This window comes from Cetorhinus maximus, chromosome 4, assembly GCF_964194155.1.
Source record: "Cetorhinus maximus chromosome 4, sCetMax3.hap1.1, whole genome shotgun sequence".
Lineage (NCBI taxonomy): Eukaryota > Metazoa > Chordata > Chondrichthyes > Lamniformes > Cetorhinidae > Cetorhinus > Cetorhinus maximus.
Genome location: NC_135882.1, coordinates 154,582,616 through 154,598,201, shown reverse-complemented (window position 1 = coordinate 154,598,201; position 15,586 = coordinate 154,582,616). Strand labels below are relative to the sequence as shown.

General features: G+C 45.4%; 1 long non-coding RNA gene across 1 annotated transcript in view; it reads left to right on the top strand.

The window, feature by feature from the left end:
- Positions 1-334: 334 nt before the first annotated feature.
- Positions 335-15,586, top strand: part of LOC144679963 (uncharacterized) — a 32,844-nt gene continuing 17,592 nt past the window's right edge. Inside the window, exons 1-2 of the long non-coding RNA XR_013576462.1 lie at positions 335-533; positions 11,360-11,492. This is a non-coding gene — a long non-coding RNA (uncharacterized LOC144679963). The remainder of the gene's footprint in view (positions 534-11,359; positions 11,493-15,586) is intronic.

The following is a 15,586-nucleotide window of genomic DNA, read 5'->3' as shown; positions in this document are numbered from 1 at the left end:
TACATTTCCCCCAGTCTCTGTTATCTCCTGACTCAGAAGCCACAGGAATCCCTATAGACGTGAGAGAATGAGCAGAGTCCAAAACCTAACATATTAAAGAATTAAACATAGCTGGTCTTCCACTTCCCTCTCTCTCTCCGCCACGCATGCACAGACACATACACACACAAACACACACACATGACATCAGTAGTAACTTATAAGCTGCAGGAAGGAAGAGATAAAACTAGCCAAAAGGAAGCTCAATCAATCTTCTCCAGCCACCCACACTGAATTGCACATGTTTGGGTGGAATTCCAAGCTCATCACGTTAATGATTAATGTTTGGTTTGTTTTCTGCTCCCTGAGAATATTCCTGTTACTGAGGTGGGAGGTAAGAGAGAGATAGTTCTGGATAATGCCTCTCGGCTTCCCAAGCACCGCCAGGACTTTCTGAAAATGATTACTTTATGCATAAAAGGACAACATCAAGCCAGAAAAACTGCAAAATAAACTCACATATCAAAATCTGATTTTGGCAGTAACATTGTGAGGTAAGGTTTTCTCTCTGTGTGTGTTGTAGTGTGGCTGTGTCACCTATTTGTAATAGAGTTGATCTGCAGACAACTTTCGAAATGGAATCATTAGGTTTATTTACAATACAGGCAGCAGCAACTACACGTGTGCTTTCAACTCCATCTCTATCTCTACACTGCCTGTGGAGGTAGCCTGCGCTGTTAACACATTGGTTTACACAGATCATGTGATCTTACATCACAGGACTATTCTTAAAGGTACAGTCCAACATTTAACAAAACCATAATTACTGCATTCCTCCCCTTTTAACTTTGCTGTACATATTGTATTTACAAGTATATTTATCTCATGACATTACAATATTTACACAGGTCATGAAATTTACAAGTTCAGTCTTTCAGGTGGTTTCCTGATCCATATGGAACGTCGCAGCTCCACGGCTTCAGATTCTTTTTCAGGAACCACATTCTCTGGAACTGTACGAACATCAGGTACCTCGGTGGGCACTTGCAGTTCAGTGTCCTCCACTCTGGCAGAGACACCAGACATGTCAATCCTTGGTTGAGCATCTTCAACAGGAAACACTGGTTCAGTAATGGTTACAGGTGGAACCATATCTTGTTATGGTATCTGTCTTTCTCTTAAATGGTCCAAATGCTTACGGTTGATCCGGCCTTCCACTTCCACGTGGTATGATAATGGTCCAGTCACTGAACTTACTTTACCCGGTAACCACTTTGGTCCTCCACCGAAATTCTTCACAAATACTGCTTCTCCAACAGTAAATCGTCTCTCATGACTGTGCAAGTCATGCTCAACTATTTTGTTTCCTTGACTCTTCACCACCTCCCTCTCCAAATTTGGAAATATTACGCTCAGTCTTGTCCTGAGATGGCACCTCATCAACAATTCTGCAGATGTTACTCCTGGCGTGGTGTCGGGGGTCATTCTGTAGGGAAAAAGAAAGCGTGCAAACTTGGTCTCCAACGAATCACCTGTTAACTTCTTCATATTTGTCTTAAAAATTTGAACTGCCCTTTCCACCAGTCGATTTGCTGATGGATGGTACGGTGCAGTCTTCATATGGGTGATACTGCTGAGGCTAATAAATCACTGGAACTCAGCACTTGTGAATGCAGTGCCATTATCGGATACGACTACTTCTGGTAGTCCATGGATGGCAAAGCTCTGGCATAGTTTCTCTATTGTAGCGCCCGACGTTGGTGACTTCACCTCATAAACATCTAACCACTTGGAATGGGCATCTATAATTAGAAGAAACGTGGTTCCAAGGAAGGGTCCAATGTAGTCAATGTGTAACCGCACCCAGGGTCCACCAGGCCACTCCCATGGGTGCAATGGAGCTGCCACTGGCAACTTTTGCAGCTGCTGACATTGCACACAGTGTTTTACCATATTTTCAATATTGCCATCAATCCCCGGCCACCATAGGTGGCTGCGCGCTATGGTCTTCATTTGGGAGATCCCTGGATGGGCACAGTGTAGTTAGTCTAAAAGTGACTCTCTTCCCTTTAGAGGATCTATGACCCATGCACCCTGCAACAGATGGCATCTTTACTGCTCATTTCTTGTCTTTGGTTGAAGAACGGTTTCATTTCATCGGAGACTGGGTCCTGGGACCAACCATGTAACACTTTGTCTCGCACTTGAGATAGGACTTGGTCCCAATTCGTCCAGTCTGTGATTTGTCAGGCACATACCGGCGAGGAACCTAGAAAATTTAACGATAAAACGAGTTCCTGTGGAACTGGGACATGTTCGTCATTCTCTTGTAAGGGCAGATGACTCAGGGCATCGGCATTTGCGATGTGAATGCCAGGGCTGTGCACAAATGTGTATTCATAAGCCACAAAAATTAGGGCCCATGGTTGTATTCTTGCTGAGGCTATGGGTGGTATAGCCTTTTCCTCACTAAACAATCCCAATAGTGGTTTGTGGTCTGATACCATCGCGAAATGCCGGTCATGCACGTAATGGTAAAAATGTTTTACACCAAAAATGATCGATAGACCTTCCTTTTCAACCTGAGAATATCCTTTTTCAGCTGTGGTAAGTGTCCTGGATATATAGCCTACTGGCCGCTCTGTGATCCCAACTTTCATGTTAAACAAGGAATAAATGTCAGGATTTGTTGTTTCAGGCTCTTCTACACGGTGGATTTCATTGGGCTTCTTCTGTTGCTTACAAACCTGTTTAAATCTCTCTTTGCACTGTCTCATTATATCTCCACTTCTGTGACAAAGTAACATTCTACTTTTTCAAACTTGTAATCGCTAAAAGACTGATTGTTTCCACATTGATTAAAGTTGTTCTATGTAGTCGCTAAATTATTTCTTCTTATTTTTCAGTTAGTGGGGGCTGTTCCCTGCCTCGTGGCAGAATCTCGCTCTTTCGCGCCACTTTCGGCTGATTGTTCCCGCCCGATTTGGAGGACGGCGCCATTTTGCGCCCCTTGTATTTCTTGTGAATCTCTAGCAGCGCTTTCCATGGCCAGCGCTATTCCTAACGCCTTCTTAAAATCCAGATTAACTTTAGCCAGCAATCTTCTCTGAATAGTGTTTTCTTTCACACCGCACACTAAACGCTCTCTGAGCATGTTGTTCAGAGTCTCATCAAACTTGCAATATTCCGTTAGTTGCTTCAGGTTCACCACGTGGCTAGCAATTGTCTCACCCGGGGCTCTATTTCACGAATTGAACCAGAACCTCTGCATCATGACTGAGGGCTTGGGTTGAAAGTGTCCCTTCATGAGGTCCACCAATTCTCTGAAATTCTTCCAATCTGAGGCACTGGGTGCCGTCAAACTTCGAATCAAGCTATAAGTGTTGCCCCCACAAGTACTCAAGAGGATCACTCGCCTCTTCTCTTTCCCTGTGATTTCATGCACTTGAAAGAAGAAGACGAGGCATTCTATAAACTGAGACCAATCGTCTGTCACTGGCTCAAAGGGACTGATTCCACCAAATTGTGGCATTTTGGGTGAGTATATCTTCGGTTATTTTAAACGGACATTAATACGCACAATCATTGGCGAGGTACAGGACCTATTCCAATTTATCTTGATTTATCCTCATTGCCAGTTTGTTATAGTGTGGCCTTGTCGCCTATTTGTAATAGAGTTGATCTGCAGGCAGCTTTCTAAGTGGAAACATTAGGTTTATTTACAATACAGTCAGTAGCAACTACACGTGTACTTTCAACTCCATCAATATCTCTGCATTGCCTGTGGAGGTAGCCCATGCTGCTAACACATTGGTTTACACAGATCATGTGATCTTACATCACAGGACTATGCTTAAAGGTACAGTCTAACATTTAACAAAGCCATAATTACAACAGTGTGCCTTGTGTGTGTTTTTGAGAATGTATTCACAATTTCACTGCACAGAGGAAATCTTGCCATGTTTCTATTAGCTGCAATCTTCTTGGCTTTTTTTTTACTTCAAACCCAACCTTGAGTTAAGCGACAAGGATCATTTGGCACATCAGTGACTAGTAATTCAGGAACAGTCATTTCTGGGTACCTGATAGATGCAGGGTTAATACCCTGTGCCAGAATGGTGAGGCTTGAAGTGCCCCTGATTTTGGGCCTGGGAGGTCATTTTCATTGAACTGGCATGACACTGCAGGGAGAGAGGAGAGGACTTCAGAAAAATTGTCTCACTACTTTTCAGTTTTTATTCATAAACCTATAGTCAAAGCTGAATTTTACAATCAAAAAACTTCTGGTAATATTCAGAAGTGTCATCACATGATGCGCTGCTCAGCAAATTTTTCACACTCCGCTTACCCCCTTAATTGGCAATCCATCAACCACCTCCAACATTCACTCCCTCCACCACCGACGCACAGTAGCGGCAGTGTGTACCATCTACAAGATGCACTGCAGGAATTCACCAAGGTTCCTTAGACAGCACCTTCCAAACCCACGATCACTACCACCTAGAAGGACAAGGGTAGCAGACACATGGGAACACCACCATCTGCAAATTCCCCTCCAAGCCACACAGCATCGTGACTTGGAACTATATCACCGTGCCTTTATTTCACCATCAAAATCCTTCCTAACAGCACTGTTAGAGCACCTACACCACAGGGACTGCAGTGGTTCAAGAAGACAGCTCACACCATCTTCTCAAGGGAAATTAGGGATGGGCAATAAAAATACTGGCCCAGCCAGTGATGCCCACATCCCATGAAAGAATTTTAAAAAGTCCTTCTTCCTAGTAAAGAAACAGTGACCTCTGTCAAACCCTGCTTCATGCTAAAGCAGACAATAGTGCTCTAAGTAATTTGGCCAGATATTCCCATCACATGTAGACTCATTCACAGCCTCCCTCTCAGCAGAACATGTCAGCAGATTTTTCACCACAAGCCATAGTTTTCAAGAAGGCCTAACACAATGATATAGTTCACAGAGGCTCTGACAGATAATGGCGATGTTTGGTCAGATGCAGGCCGCACGAATACCTTTTTAAAAATTTTTTCATCGGATATCAGCATTGCTGACAGGGCCAGTATTTGTTGCCCATCCCTAATTTCCCTTGAACTGGTATGCTAGGCCATTTCAGAGGGCAGTTAAGAGTCAACCATTGCTGTGGGTCTTGAGCCACGAGTAGGCCAGACCAGGTAAGGATGGCAGATTTCCTTCCCTGAAGGACATTAGTGAATCAGATGGGTTTTTACGACAATTGATGATGGTTGTCATGGTCACCATCACTGAGACTAGATTTATATCCCATCTTTATTAATTAACTTCCAACATGGTGCTATGGTGGGATTTGAACCCATGTGCCCAAAGAATTAACCTGGGCCTTCAGGTTACTAGCTCAGTGACATTGCCACTGGACCACCACTTCCCCAGATATTTGGTGGGATGCCAAGTACGTTATTGCCTGCTCGTATGACATAAATACCAACTGCAAAAGTGTGGTATAGCTCTTTGATGAGGAGTCAGTAGTTGCTATAAATATCTTCATTTATTTACAAGGCAAGGGAAAATTCTGCAGAAAACTCATCCTACCAGCAGAAAAAGATAGCCTGGTGCACCGGGCAGTGTCACAAAAACCAAATACTACCCTGTTGTGAAAGGAAAGGGCAATATCGGAATCAGAGGAAAGCAAATAAACTCTTACAATACACAAGGAAGTGATATAATAATAATAGCCGGGGCCATGCAGACACAGGATAGTGGCTCTTCCATTTACAGCTGTGCTGCTGTGTCACCGATGGTAGCATAACATCCTCATGGTGTTGGCAGAAAATTCCCCATCTGTTCTTGCTTCCCTAGCCAAGCCTGACTGCTCAATTATCAGAGCTGACATTAATAGGCACTCATGTTTGACATTTAACATACTCTGTAGTTAGTTCAGCTCCAACACCTTTTATTGTCAGTGGGTGTTCCATACGCTCATTGTCTGATGATAACCCAGTGAAGCTCATTAAAACTATATTAAAGGTGCAGTGTCAATGCAAGCTGTTGCTGCTGCTGCTGTCTCTTTAGTGTGCAAATCAAACCGCTGAAACAAACAGAATAGTCAGAGGTAAAGTTTAGCAAAATAAAACAGGCTGATGCTCATAGTTCAGTCAAGTGTTTGTCCAATCGCGTTTTGGAAGAGCAGCTCATATCTTTTGTACTGCTGGGACTGTTGTGTAGAGTGGCCATTCAGGGGGCTGCCAAATTGCACCATCAAAGTGATCCTTAATCCTCCTTCTTGGAGGTTGGGTGGGGAGGCAGGAAGCAGATGTTAATGCTTATGGTGGTGGGGGGGGAGAGGGAATGGAAATGAATTAATGAAGTATACCTGGCTACTCAAGTCTAAAATCTTACATAATTCTACATAATAAGGAGAGGGTCTCTTTAAAATCTTAACTGGACTTTTACAGCAACAGGAGACACCAAGACCTGCATGGAAAAGAAACAGCGAAGCCAAGAGGTATAAATTTCAACAGGAACATCCTGTAGCAAGTCACCTGTCTAGAAAGGAAAATGTGTCAACAGATCAAAAGTAAACACTCTGCCATCCCTCTGGTAAAGTAAACAGATGGAGTCCAAACCTTGCTTTTATCCTTCAAACAGAAATCCTGCCCTGATTAGATGAATGAGTATCACTGTCCCACTCTGCTCTGATGTGCATGTGTAAGGCAGAACACAGACACAAAAACATGGAAACAGGCATCTTCCTAATGAACTCATCTGAACTTTGTCCTTGAAGGCAGGAAGGATGCTGACTAGAAAATATCATCCAGGGACCAGGAAACAGAATTAACAGTAAGCAACTGCCAAACTCATTGCGTTTGTGACTGAACTCCAAATAACCCCACCAGGCCATTTCGGGATCCAGCTCAAACCCCAGGCCTGTACTGATGACGTCCCCTCCCTTCCCAATGACGACAGATGGGAGATTCATTCAACTGCTCAGTGGATGTAAGGTCACTGCATCAACTTTTTTTTTGTTTTTGTATTCATTCATGAAATGTGGGTGTCACTGGCACTGTTATTTCCCACCCCTAATTGGCCCTGAGAAGGTTGTAGTGAGCCGTCTACTTGAACCTCTGTGATTCTTGTGGTGAAGGTACTCTCACAGGGCTGTTTGGTAAGTTCGATTTTTGACCAAGCGACGTTGAAGGAGCAGTGATATACTACCAAGTTAGGATGGTGTGTGTGACTTGGAGGGGAGCTTGCAAATGGTGGAGTTCTCAAGGGCACTTCTTGCCCTTGCCCTTGCCCTTCTAGATGTTCAAGGTCACAGGTTTGGAAGGTGCTATCAAAGGAGGCTTGGCAAGTTCTTGGAGTGCATCTTGTAGATGGCACACACTGCCGCCGCTGTGCGTTGGTAGTGGAGAGAGTGAATGTTTAAGGTGGTGGATGGGGTGCCAATCCTGGATGGTGGCGAGCTTTTTGAGTGCTGCTGTTACAGCACTCATCCAGGCAAATGGAAAATATTCCATCACACTCTTGACTCATGCATTGTAAATGGTGGACAGGCTTTGGGGAATTAAGAGGCGAGCTACTCTTCACAGAATTCCCAGCCTCTGACCTGCTCTTGTAGCCAAACTTATGTATGCAGGTATATGGCTGGTCCAGTTCAGTTTCTGGTCAATGGTAACCCCTAGGATGATGATAGTGGGGGAGTCAGTGATGGAAATGCTATTGGATGTCAACAAAATGTGGTTAGACACTTTATTCTTAGAGATGGTCATTGTCTGACTCTTGTGTGACACGAATGTTACTTGCTACTTATCAGCCCAAGCCTGAATATTGCCCAGAACTTGCTACTGCAGGCACAGGCTGCTTCCTAATCTGAGTAGCTGCAAATAGAAATGAACACCGTAATCAAAACATCCCCATTTCTGACCTGTTGTTTAAGAGAAGGTCATTGATGAAGCAACTGAAGATGGTTGGTCCGAGGACACTGCCCAGAGGAACTCCTGCAGCAATGCCTCAGGACTGAGATGATGAACTCCAACAACTACAACCATCTTCCTTTGTGCCAGGTATAACTCCAACCAGTGAAGCATTTCCCCCTGATTCTCATTGACTCCAGTTTTGCTAGGGCTCCTTGATGCTGCACTCGGTCAAACGCTGCCTTGATGATAAGGGTAGTCACTCTCACCTCACCTCTGGAGTTCAGTCCTTTTGTCCATGCTTGGACCAAGGTTTTAATGAGGTCAGGAGCCAAGTGATCATGGAAGAACCCAAACCTAGCATCAGTGAGAAGCTCTTTGGTGAGTAAGTGCCACGTGATAGCACTGTCGATGACACCTTCCATCACTTTGCTGATAATTGAGAGTAGGCTGATGATCTGCTCCATTTTTTTTGTGGACAGCATATACCTGAACAATTTTTAATTTTGTCTGGTAGATTCCAGTTTTGTAGCTTGTATTGGAATAGTTTGGCTAGGGGCGTAGCTAGGTCTGAAGTGCAAATCTTTAGCACTACAGCTGCAGTGTTTATAGGGCCTATAACCTTTGCTGTGCTCAGTGCCTTCAGCTGTTTCTTAAAATCATGTGGAGTGAATCAAGTTTGCTAACGAGTGACTTCTGTAATGATGGGGACCTCAGGCGGAGACCGAGATTGAACATCCATTCAGCGTGTCTGGTTGAAGATGGTTGCAAATGCTACAGCCTTGGCTTTTGCGCTCAAGTACTGGGCTTTGCTATCATTGAGGTTAGGGATGTTTATGAAGCCTCGTCCTCCCATGATTTAATTCCCACCGTCATTCAGGACTGGATGTGGCAGCACTGTAGAGCTTGGAGCTTATCTAATATGAAAGCAAAATACTGCGGATGCTGGAAAGCGGAAATAAAAAAAAGAAAAAGCTGGAAAACTCAGCAGGTCAGGCAGCATCTGTGAAGAGAGAAACAGAGTTAACCTTTCGAGAAGTAGAAACGTGATGGGTTTTATTATAAGAGTTATATGGGCTTGAGCATTAACTCTGTTTCTCTCCCCAAGGATGGTGCCAGGCCTGCTGAGTTTTTCCAGCATTTTCTGTTTTTATTACGGATTTTATACTGTTTAGGAGGGGGTGGAGCAGATGGAAGGTCAGGGATAGGTGGGATTTCAGGAGAAATTTCACAAAGATGTCATGAACACAAGACAAAAGGAGTAGATTTAAAGCTTAAGGAAGGTGCTGATAGTGGCATAAAGGCAAGACAGCAAAATGGTTAATAGCACAACAAGCGCCAGCATTCTGTGAAAGGAAAACATAAGAGCAAGTGATAGATGGCACCGGTTGGGGGGAGGTGGGGGTGGAAATAAAGGATTAAAAACATAATTGGATTGATAAAAGGGGTAAAGACGGAGGAGAGAGTTCATAGTCTTTGAGGGGAAGATGTGTTTGGTGGTGGCATCATGCAGAAATGGTGGAGGATGATCCTTTGAATGTGGAGGCTGGTGGGATGAAAATTGAGGATAAGGGGGACCCTATCATGGTTGCGGGGAGGGGAAGGGCTGAGGGCAGAGGTGTGGGTGATGGGTCAGACACAGTTGAAGGCCCTGTCAACTACAGTAGGGGGTTAAGGAAAAAGGAAGACATGTCAAAAGTGCTGTTTGGAAGGCAGCATCATCAGAACAGATGCATCAGAGGTGGAGGAACTGAGAGAATGGGATGGAGTCTTCACAGGGAACAGGGTGTGAGGAGCTGTAGTCGTGGTAGCCGTGGGAATCAGTGGACTTGTAATGAATATGTCGCTTGCCATTTCAACACAACACCCTGCCCTTATGCCCACATGTCCGTCCTTAGCCTGTTGCAATGTTCCAGTGAAGCCCAACACAAACTGGAGGAACAGCACCTCATCTTCCAATTAGGCACTTGACAGCCTTCCGGGCACAACAGTGAGTTCAACATCTTCAAACCGTGAACTCTGTCCTCCATCTGTACCCCTTTTTTAATCCAATTTTTATCTTTTATTTTTCCCCCCACCCATCAACCTCCCCCCACCCCCACCACCTCCTCCCAGGGCCTTCTGTCACTTGTTTTTATGTTTTGATTTCACAGAGCGCTGACCCTTGTTCTGCTATTAACACATTGTTATCTTACCTTTATGCCACTATCAGCATCTTCTTTAGTCTTTAACATGACCATTAACACCCCCTTTTGTCCTGTGTCCATTAAACCTTTGTCAACCTCTCCTTAGCTGCCACCTACCCTTGACCTTCTATTTTGCTCCACCTGTTCCACCCCCTCTTAAACAGTATAAAATCCAACACATTTCTACTTCTCTTTAGCTCTGAGGAAGTGTCATATGGACTTGAAATGTTAACTTTGATCTGATCTGTTGGCTGTGGGATCTCTTACTCTAAACATGCTGCTTCCACTGTTTAGCATGCATGTAGATCTGTGTTGTAGCAGCAATTATCACCTGAGTGTTATTTTTCTAGAAAATCTAACTTGTGTAAGATCATCAGAATTACTAATTTATCTATGGAGGTAATATCTGGCTGGGCTGAAGTCACACAGTTTTCCTTCAGAATGATTCATTTTACCGGAGGGCTTTGTGGTATTTATGAAATGAATAATAAGCTATTATCTCAAAATCAAGTATTTCTTTCTATTGTGGTTAATCTGAAAAAGGGAAAAAATTAGGCCAGCATTTTGAAATATTTGGCACCATGCCCTCGGTATATCCTGTCCCATAGGCAGACACACCAGATGTGGTGGCGCAGTGGTATATAGCTGGAAGGGAGTGGCCCTGCATGTCCTCAACATTGACTCCAAATCCCCTGAAGCATCAAATGCTTCCTGCTGATTACCACCTAACTCCTCCCTCAGCTGATGAATCAGTACTCCTCCAAGCTAAACACCACTTGAGGGCCTCAAGAACATTGAAGCTACCTAACCAGAATACATTCTATGTCCATCACCAAGATTGTCTTGGTAGCGCTATCACTGACTAAGTTGGCTGAATTCTGAGGGATATACCTAGCAGGCTGGGTGGTAGGTGGTGAAAGAACTAACACAAGGGAAAAACCTATTTGATCGCAGCCTCACCCATTTGTCTATCACAGATGAACATGTGTATGCCAGTAATGGTAGGCGTGATTACCACAAAGTCCTTGGAAAGACTAAGTCCCGTCTTCACACTGTGGACACTTTCCATGGGGTTAAAATAGTGCCAAGTACTGTTGTTGGCACAGTACACCACTACAGCACCAGAGGGTATAAAGTAACTTAAAATCAGGATAGCTTACAGGCTAAAGGGTATTCTAGTTCTAATTTAACCAATTGAGGAGCATCAGGAATCATGAGGTTCGACTATGTATGAGTAAGAATATTAAGAATATACTGATGCTAGGCACTTGCTTTTTTTAATCTTACAGCGAATAATGAGCTTTTGGAATACAATACGAGCATACAATATGTGATGGGTAATGGCTCTCTGTATACCTCCAAGCAGGAGCTTGACTAGTTTCTGAGCAGTGTAGGGATCACATCATAGAGAAGCTATTACAGGTAACACTTGGCCCATATGATCTTGCAGGCTGGTTTTATCAGCTGAGGGGGGGTTAGAGAGGCATTCTGGAGGATTTTCTTTTCCCTTATTGGGCCTGGGTTTTTCTCTCTCCCAGGCTATAGTTTGTTTGAGGGGAGGGGAGGGGAAGGTGGTGGGGGGTGAGGGGGGGGGTGGAAAGTGTTCAGTTACCTCAAGATGTAGGGCAGGTTTGATGGACCAGGGGTCCATTTCCTGGCCACCAATTGTGTGTGTTTGTAAGCTCAGTGTCACCCCTAATAATAAGAAGCTTTGGTTTGCCTCAATTTTTTGTTCGTGAAGCACTGTGGGTTCATTTTCTATGTGATGAGATGTTAAGCTGAGGCCTCGTCTGCCCTCTCAGGTGGATGTAAAAGATCTTGGGACACTCTTTGAAGAAAAGCTGGGGAGTTATCCCCGGTGCCCTGGCCAATATATATCCCTTGACCAACATCATTAAAACAGGTTGTCTGGTCATTATCAGATTACTGTTTGTGGGATTTTGTGGGCAAATTGTTTTGTCTGTTGTCTTTCTTTATAAACGAAAGTAATTGTTGTTGATTGTGGCCTTGCCTCAGAACTGATAAAAGGTTGTCAACCTGAAAGGTTGCGCTGGATTTTCATGCAGTCATGGAGACTCCATGGAGGTGAAAAAGATGCCAGGCAGGACCATGGTCTACAAGTCCTGCCCCCATACTCAGGCTTTTGGATTTTCATAGCTGCAGTAGGGCACGAAGCACACGCAGTGTTACGAATCAGCTGGGCATTTTAACACATTGCAGAGAATAGCGAGTCACGGTTTACACTCCCAAACTCCCAAAACGTCCTTAACTCACACTGTGTGTTCCACGACTTGGCGTTGGAGACGTGAGTAGCTCTGAAGGCCCGAGTTAAGGCTTTCTTAGCTTTATACAGAGCTGTGTAAAGTGGCAGCTTAAAAGCTTGTACTTTCCTTGTACTCGCAGTGACAGAGAGCCGCTCCATCATTGCGAAAATGGCAGACAAGCCCCAAAATCAGGTGTCCTGCTCCTGAACTCGGCACCTACCATTTTCGCAGGGGTAGGAATGAGGTCGGCTTGTGTTTGGAGCATGCACGTTTCGTGGAAGCAGCTGTCCATAGAAATCAGAAACCCCACCACTCAGGAACAAAAATTCAACCTCCCGTGCCACTTTCTCCTGGGTTGGGTTTGCAGGACTGAGACTGTTTCCATTCCGCGTTTCCAAACCGGGAGTGAAAATCAGGAACTAAAGGCTGGAGTAGCTGGAAAAGAAGCAGGGCACATCTGTGTAGGATCCTCTTCATCATTCCTCGCATGGTTAGCCAAGTGGGTGGCATAACAGACTGCCAGTCTCACTGGGTGAGGAGTGTATTGTCCAGGAAGGAGGGAAGGTTAAAGAAATGCATGCTGCACCTTCCCGCATTTGGCATATAGAGGAAAGGTGGTGGCAGCAGTATACGGCTAGAACCAGGGTAGCCAGGCATGAGGTGGCAGGGCCCCCAGAGAGAGCAGTAATATGGAGGAGGGTGAGATATTATCCTGAATGAAGGGTCTACCAGAACGGGTTCAGCTTCCTCGGTGTGACTCAAAGGCAGTGTAGGCGAAGGCTTCGAATGTCTCGGAATATGCTCAGAGGAACCTGTGCCATGTTGGAGGCAGACCTCATGCCTCGAACAACCGGTGCCCAAACCCTTCCAATTACAGTCAGTCGTGACCCTCAACTTTTGTGCAGTCGGAGCTCTGGCTGCAGACCTCAGCGGCATCTCACAAGCTGCTGTCCACTGGTGCATAACATCAGTCACCGATGTTCCCTTTGCCAGGGTTAGGGAACTCAATTTCCCTACAGATGTGGACTCACAGACCCAAAGAGCAAATGGAGCTTGTGTCAGTAGCAGGCTTGTCACAAGTGCAAGGTGTAATAGATTGCACACACATCACCATCAAAGTACCATTGCAGGGGGCGCACAGATATATGAATAGAAAGTCATTCATTCCATCAACATGCAGCTTGTGTGCGGTCACAATAAGGTTTTCCTCCATGTCTGTGCATGACTCCCTGGAAGCTTCCATGACTCTTTCAGTTTGAGGGAGTCAAATCTGCTGCAGCTTTTTGAGCCAAGACCCCAGGTCCATATTGGCTACTGGGGGTTAAAGGTTACCGATTGAGTAGGCGGCTGCTTACTCCATTGCGTCAACCATAGAGGTCGGGGGGGGCACAACAGTGTTATAACACCAGTCACCTTTGGACTAGGACGCTCATCGAGCAGGCCTCTTAATGATGCGCTTCTGATGCCTTGGCCGCTTGGGAGGAGCATGGCAATACTCAACTGCAAGGGTATCAAGGATAGTGGCTGCCTGCTGCCTAATACGGCACAGTGAAGGGACATACAAATACAGGATCCTGAGCTCAATGAGGGAGACCACTCATCAGAGGAAGAGGTGGAGGAGGAGGAGGAGGACGAAGAGCCCTTTGCCTCAGATGAAGATGACGAACCGAGGAGGATGGTGACAGTGGGTGAAATGGTGAAGGGGTGCCTGGGTACCGAAGGCTGGCTCAGTACATGATTTCATAGTCACCAGTGAGGAACTAATACAGAGGTGGCTCTCCCAAACAGTATTGAGACTCTAGCTGCACATTCAGCAGCAAATGGCCAGCAAGACGTTTTGACATGAGTGTCTTTGAGGCCATAGGTGCCTCACATCTTCCAGGAGATGCCCATTCCCCAACAAGAGAGAAAGTCAGCAAATGTCCTCGAGATTGACTGGCATCACAATGGTTGAATTCTGTTCCATCAGAAGCCTGGATTCACCCATCTTGAGGGATTGTTCTTCAGATGCCCTATGCCAGAGGGGCCTGCAAATGTATGTTGGAGGCTGTAAAAGGCATAGAGATCAAGTCACCTGGCACCTAACCAAAGCCTGGCTGCTGTGCCAAGAGTGCACATGTACAGTGCGCGGTGAGACCCAGCACACGCAGATACAACTGCTGGACCAAGAGAAGTGCTGCAATTCGAGACCGCAGGATAAAGGTTCCCATTTGATGGGCAAGCCATTCACCTACTTACAGTTTAACTTGGTATTACTGTGGGGCTTGCGAGGCATCCACAATGGTCAGTGCAGCAATTCACAGAGATTCCTTCAGCCCACAGCCTGTAACACCTAGAAAGACAAGGTCTTTATTTGAATGTCATCTCCCACAAATGCAATGTTAACGCAAAGGCACATGTTGTACTGACCTGTGAGGTCACTACTGTGCATTCACTGAGAATCTGCCTTTATCTTATCTCTATGGGTCACCCTACACCAGACTGACTGCCACTTCTCAAAGACACCAATGGATGGAAATCAAATGCTTGAGGGATTATGATGCCCACATCCTATGGTAGACTAATATCAGCACTGAAAGTATTAACGAGGATGTGACCTTCCTCCAACAGACGTGCATGGTAAGAACATGCAGTTTTATGTTTACTTGGTTACTGCATGTGCCAATCAGCGAGTATACACCAATACATCCATCCTTTGAATTATTTAGTGTCATTATAGTCAATGAGAAAATTCTGCTTTACAGTGTGAAATATAAGACCACACGTGAACCCATCAGTCATCGAGTCGCCATGGTACCTTGTACTTTTGAACACTCCTCCGTGGTGCCTCAGAGGAGGTGGAGGCAGCCTGCTCACCTCTCTCTCTGTAAGGCATTGAGGGGCGTCGTGGCTGGCCTATTTGTCCACTGGGGTCTCTGAGACTACAGGACCTCCAATTCTGTAGAGGCAGCCATGGTCACTGGAACATGTACCACAGATGATGGCTCTGGCAAAGGGGGCCAGGGAAGCCGTGGAAGAGGAGGGCACAGAACTGCTCTCAGCACCCTCATCCTCCTCTGCAACCTCCTCAGCCCTGGGTTGGCTTTCTAGAGGGTGGATGGGGTGGGCTGTTGGAGCTCAGTAGTCGTCCTTTTCCAGCAACCATTATGCCACCAGCGAGAACACCCTGTTATGTGTACGCAGCTCCTCATGTATTCCACGGAGGTCTGTACACATAACACTGAACTGACGTCTCCAGGCTACTGAGTGAAC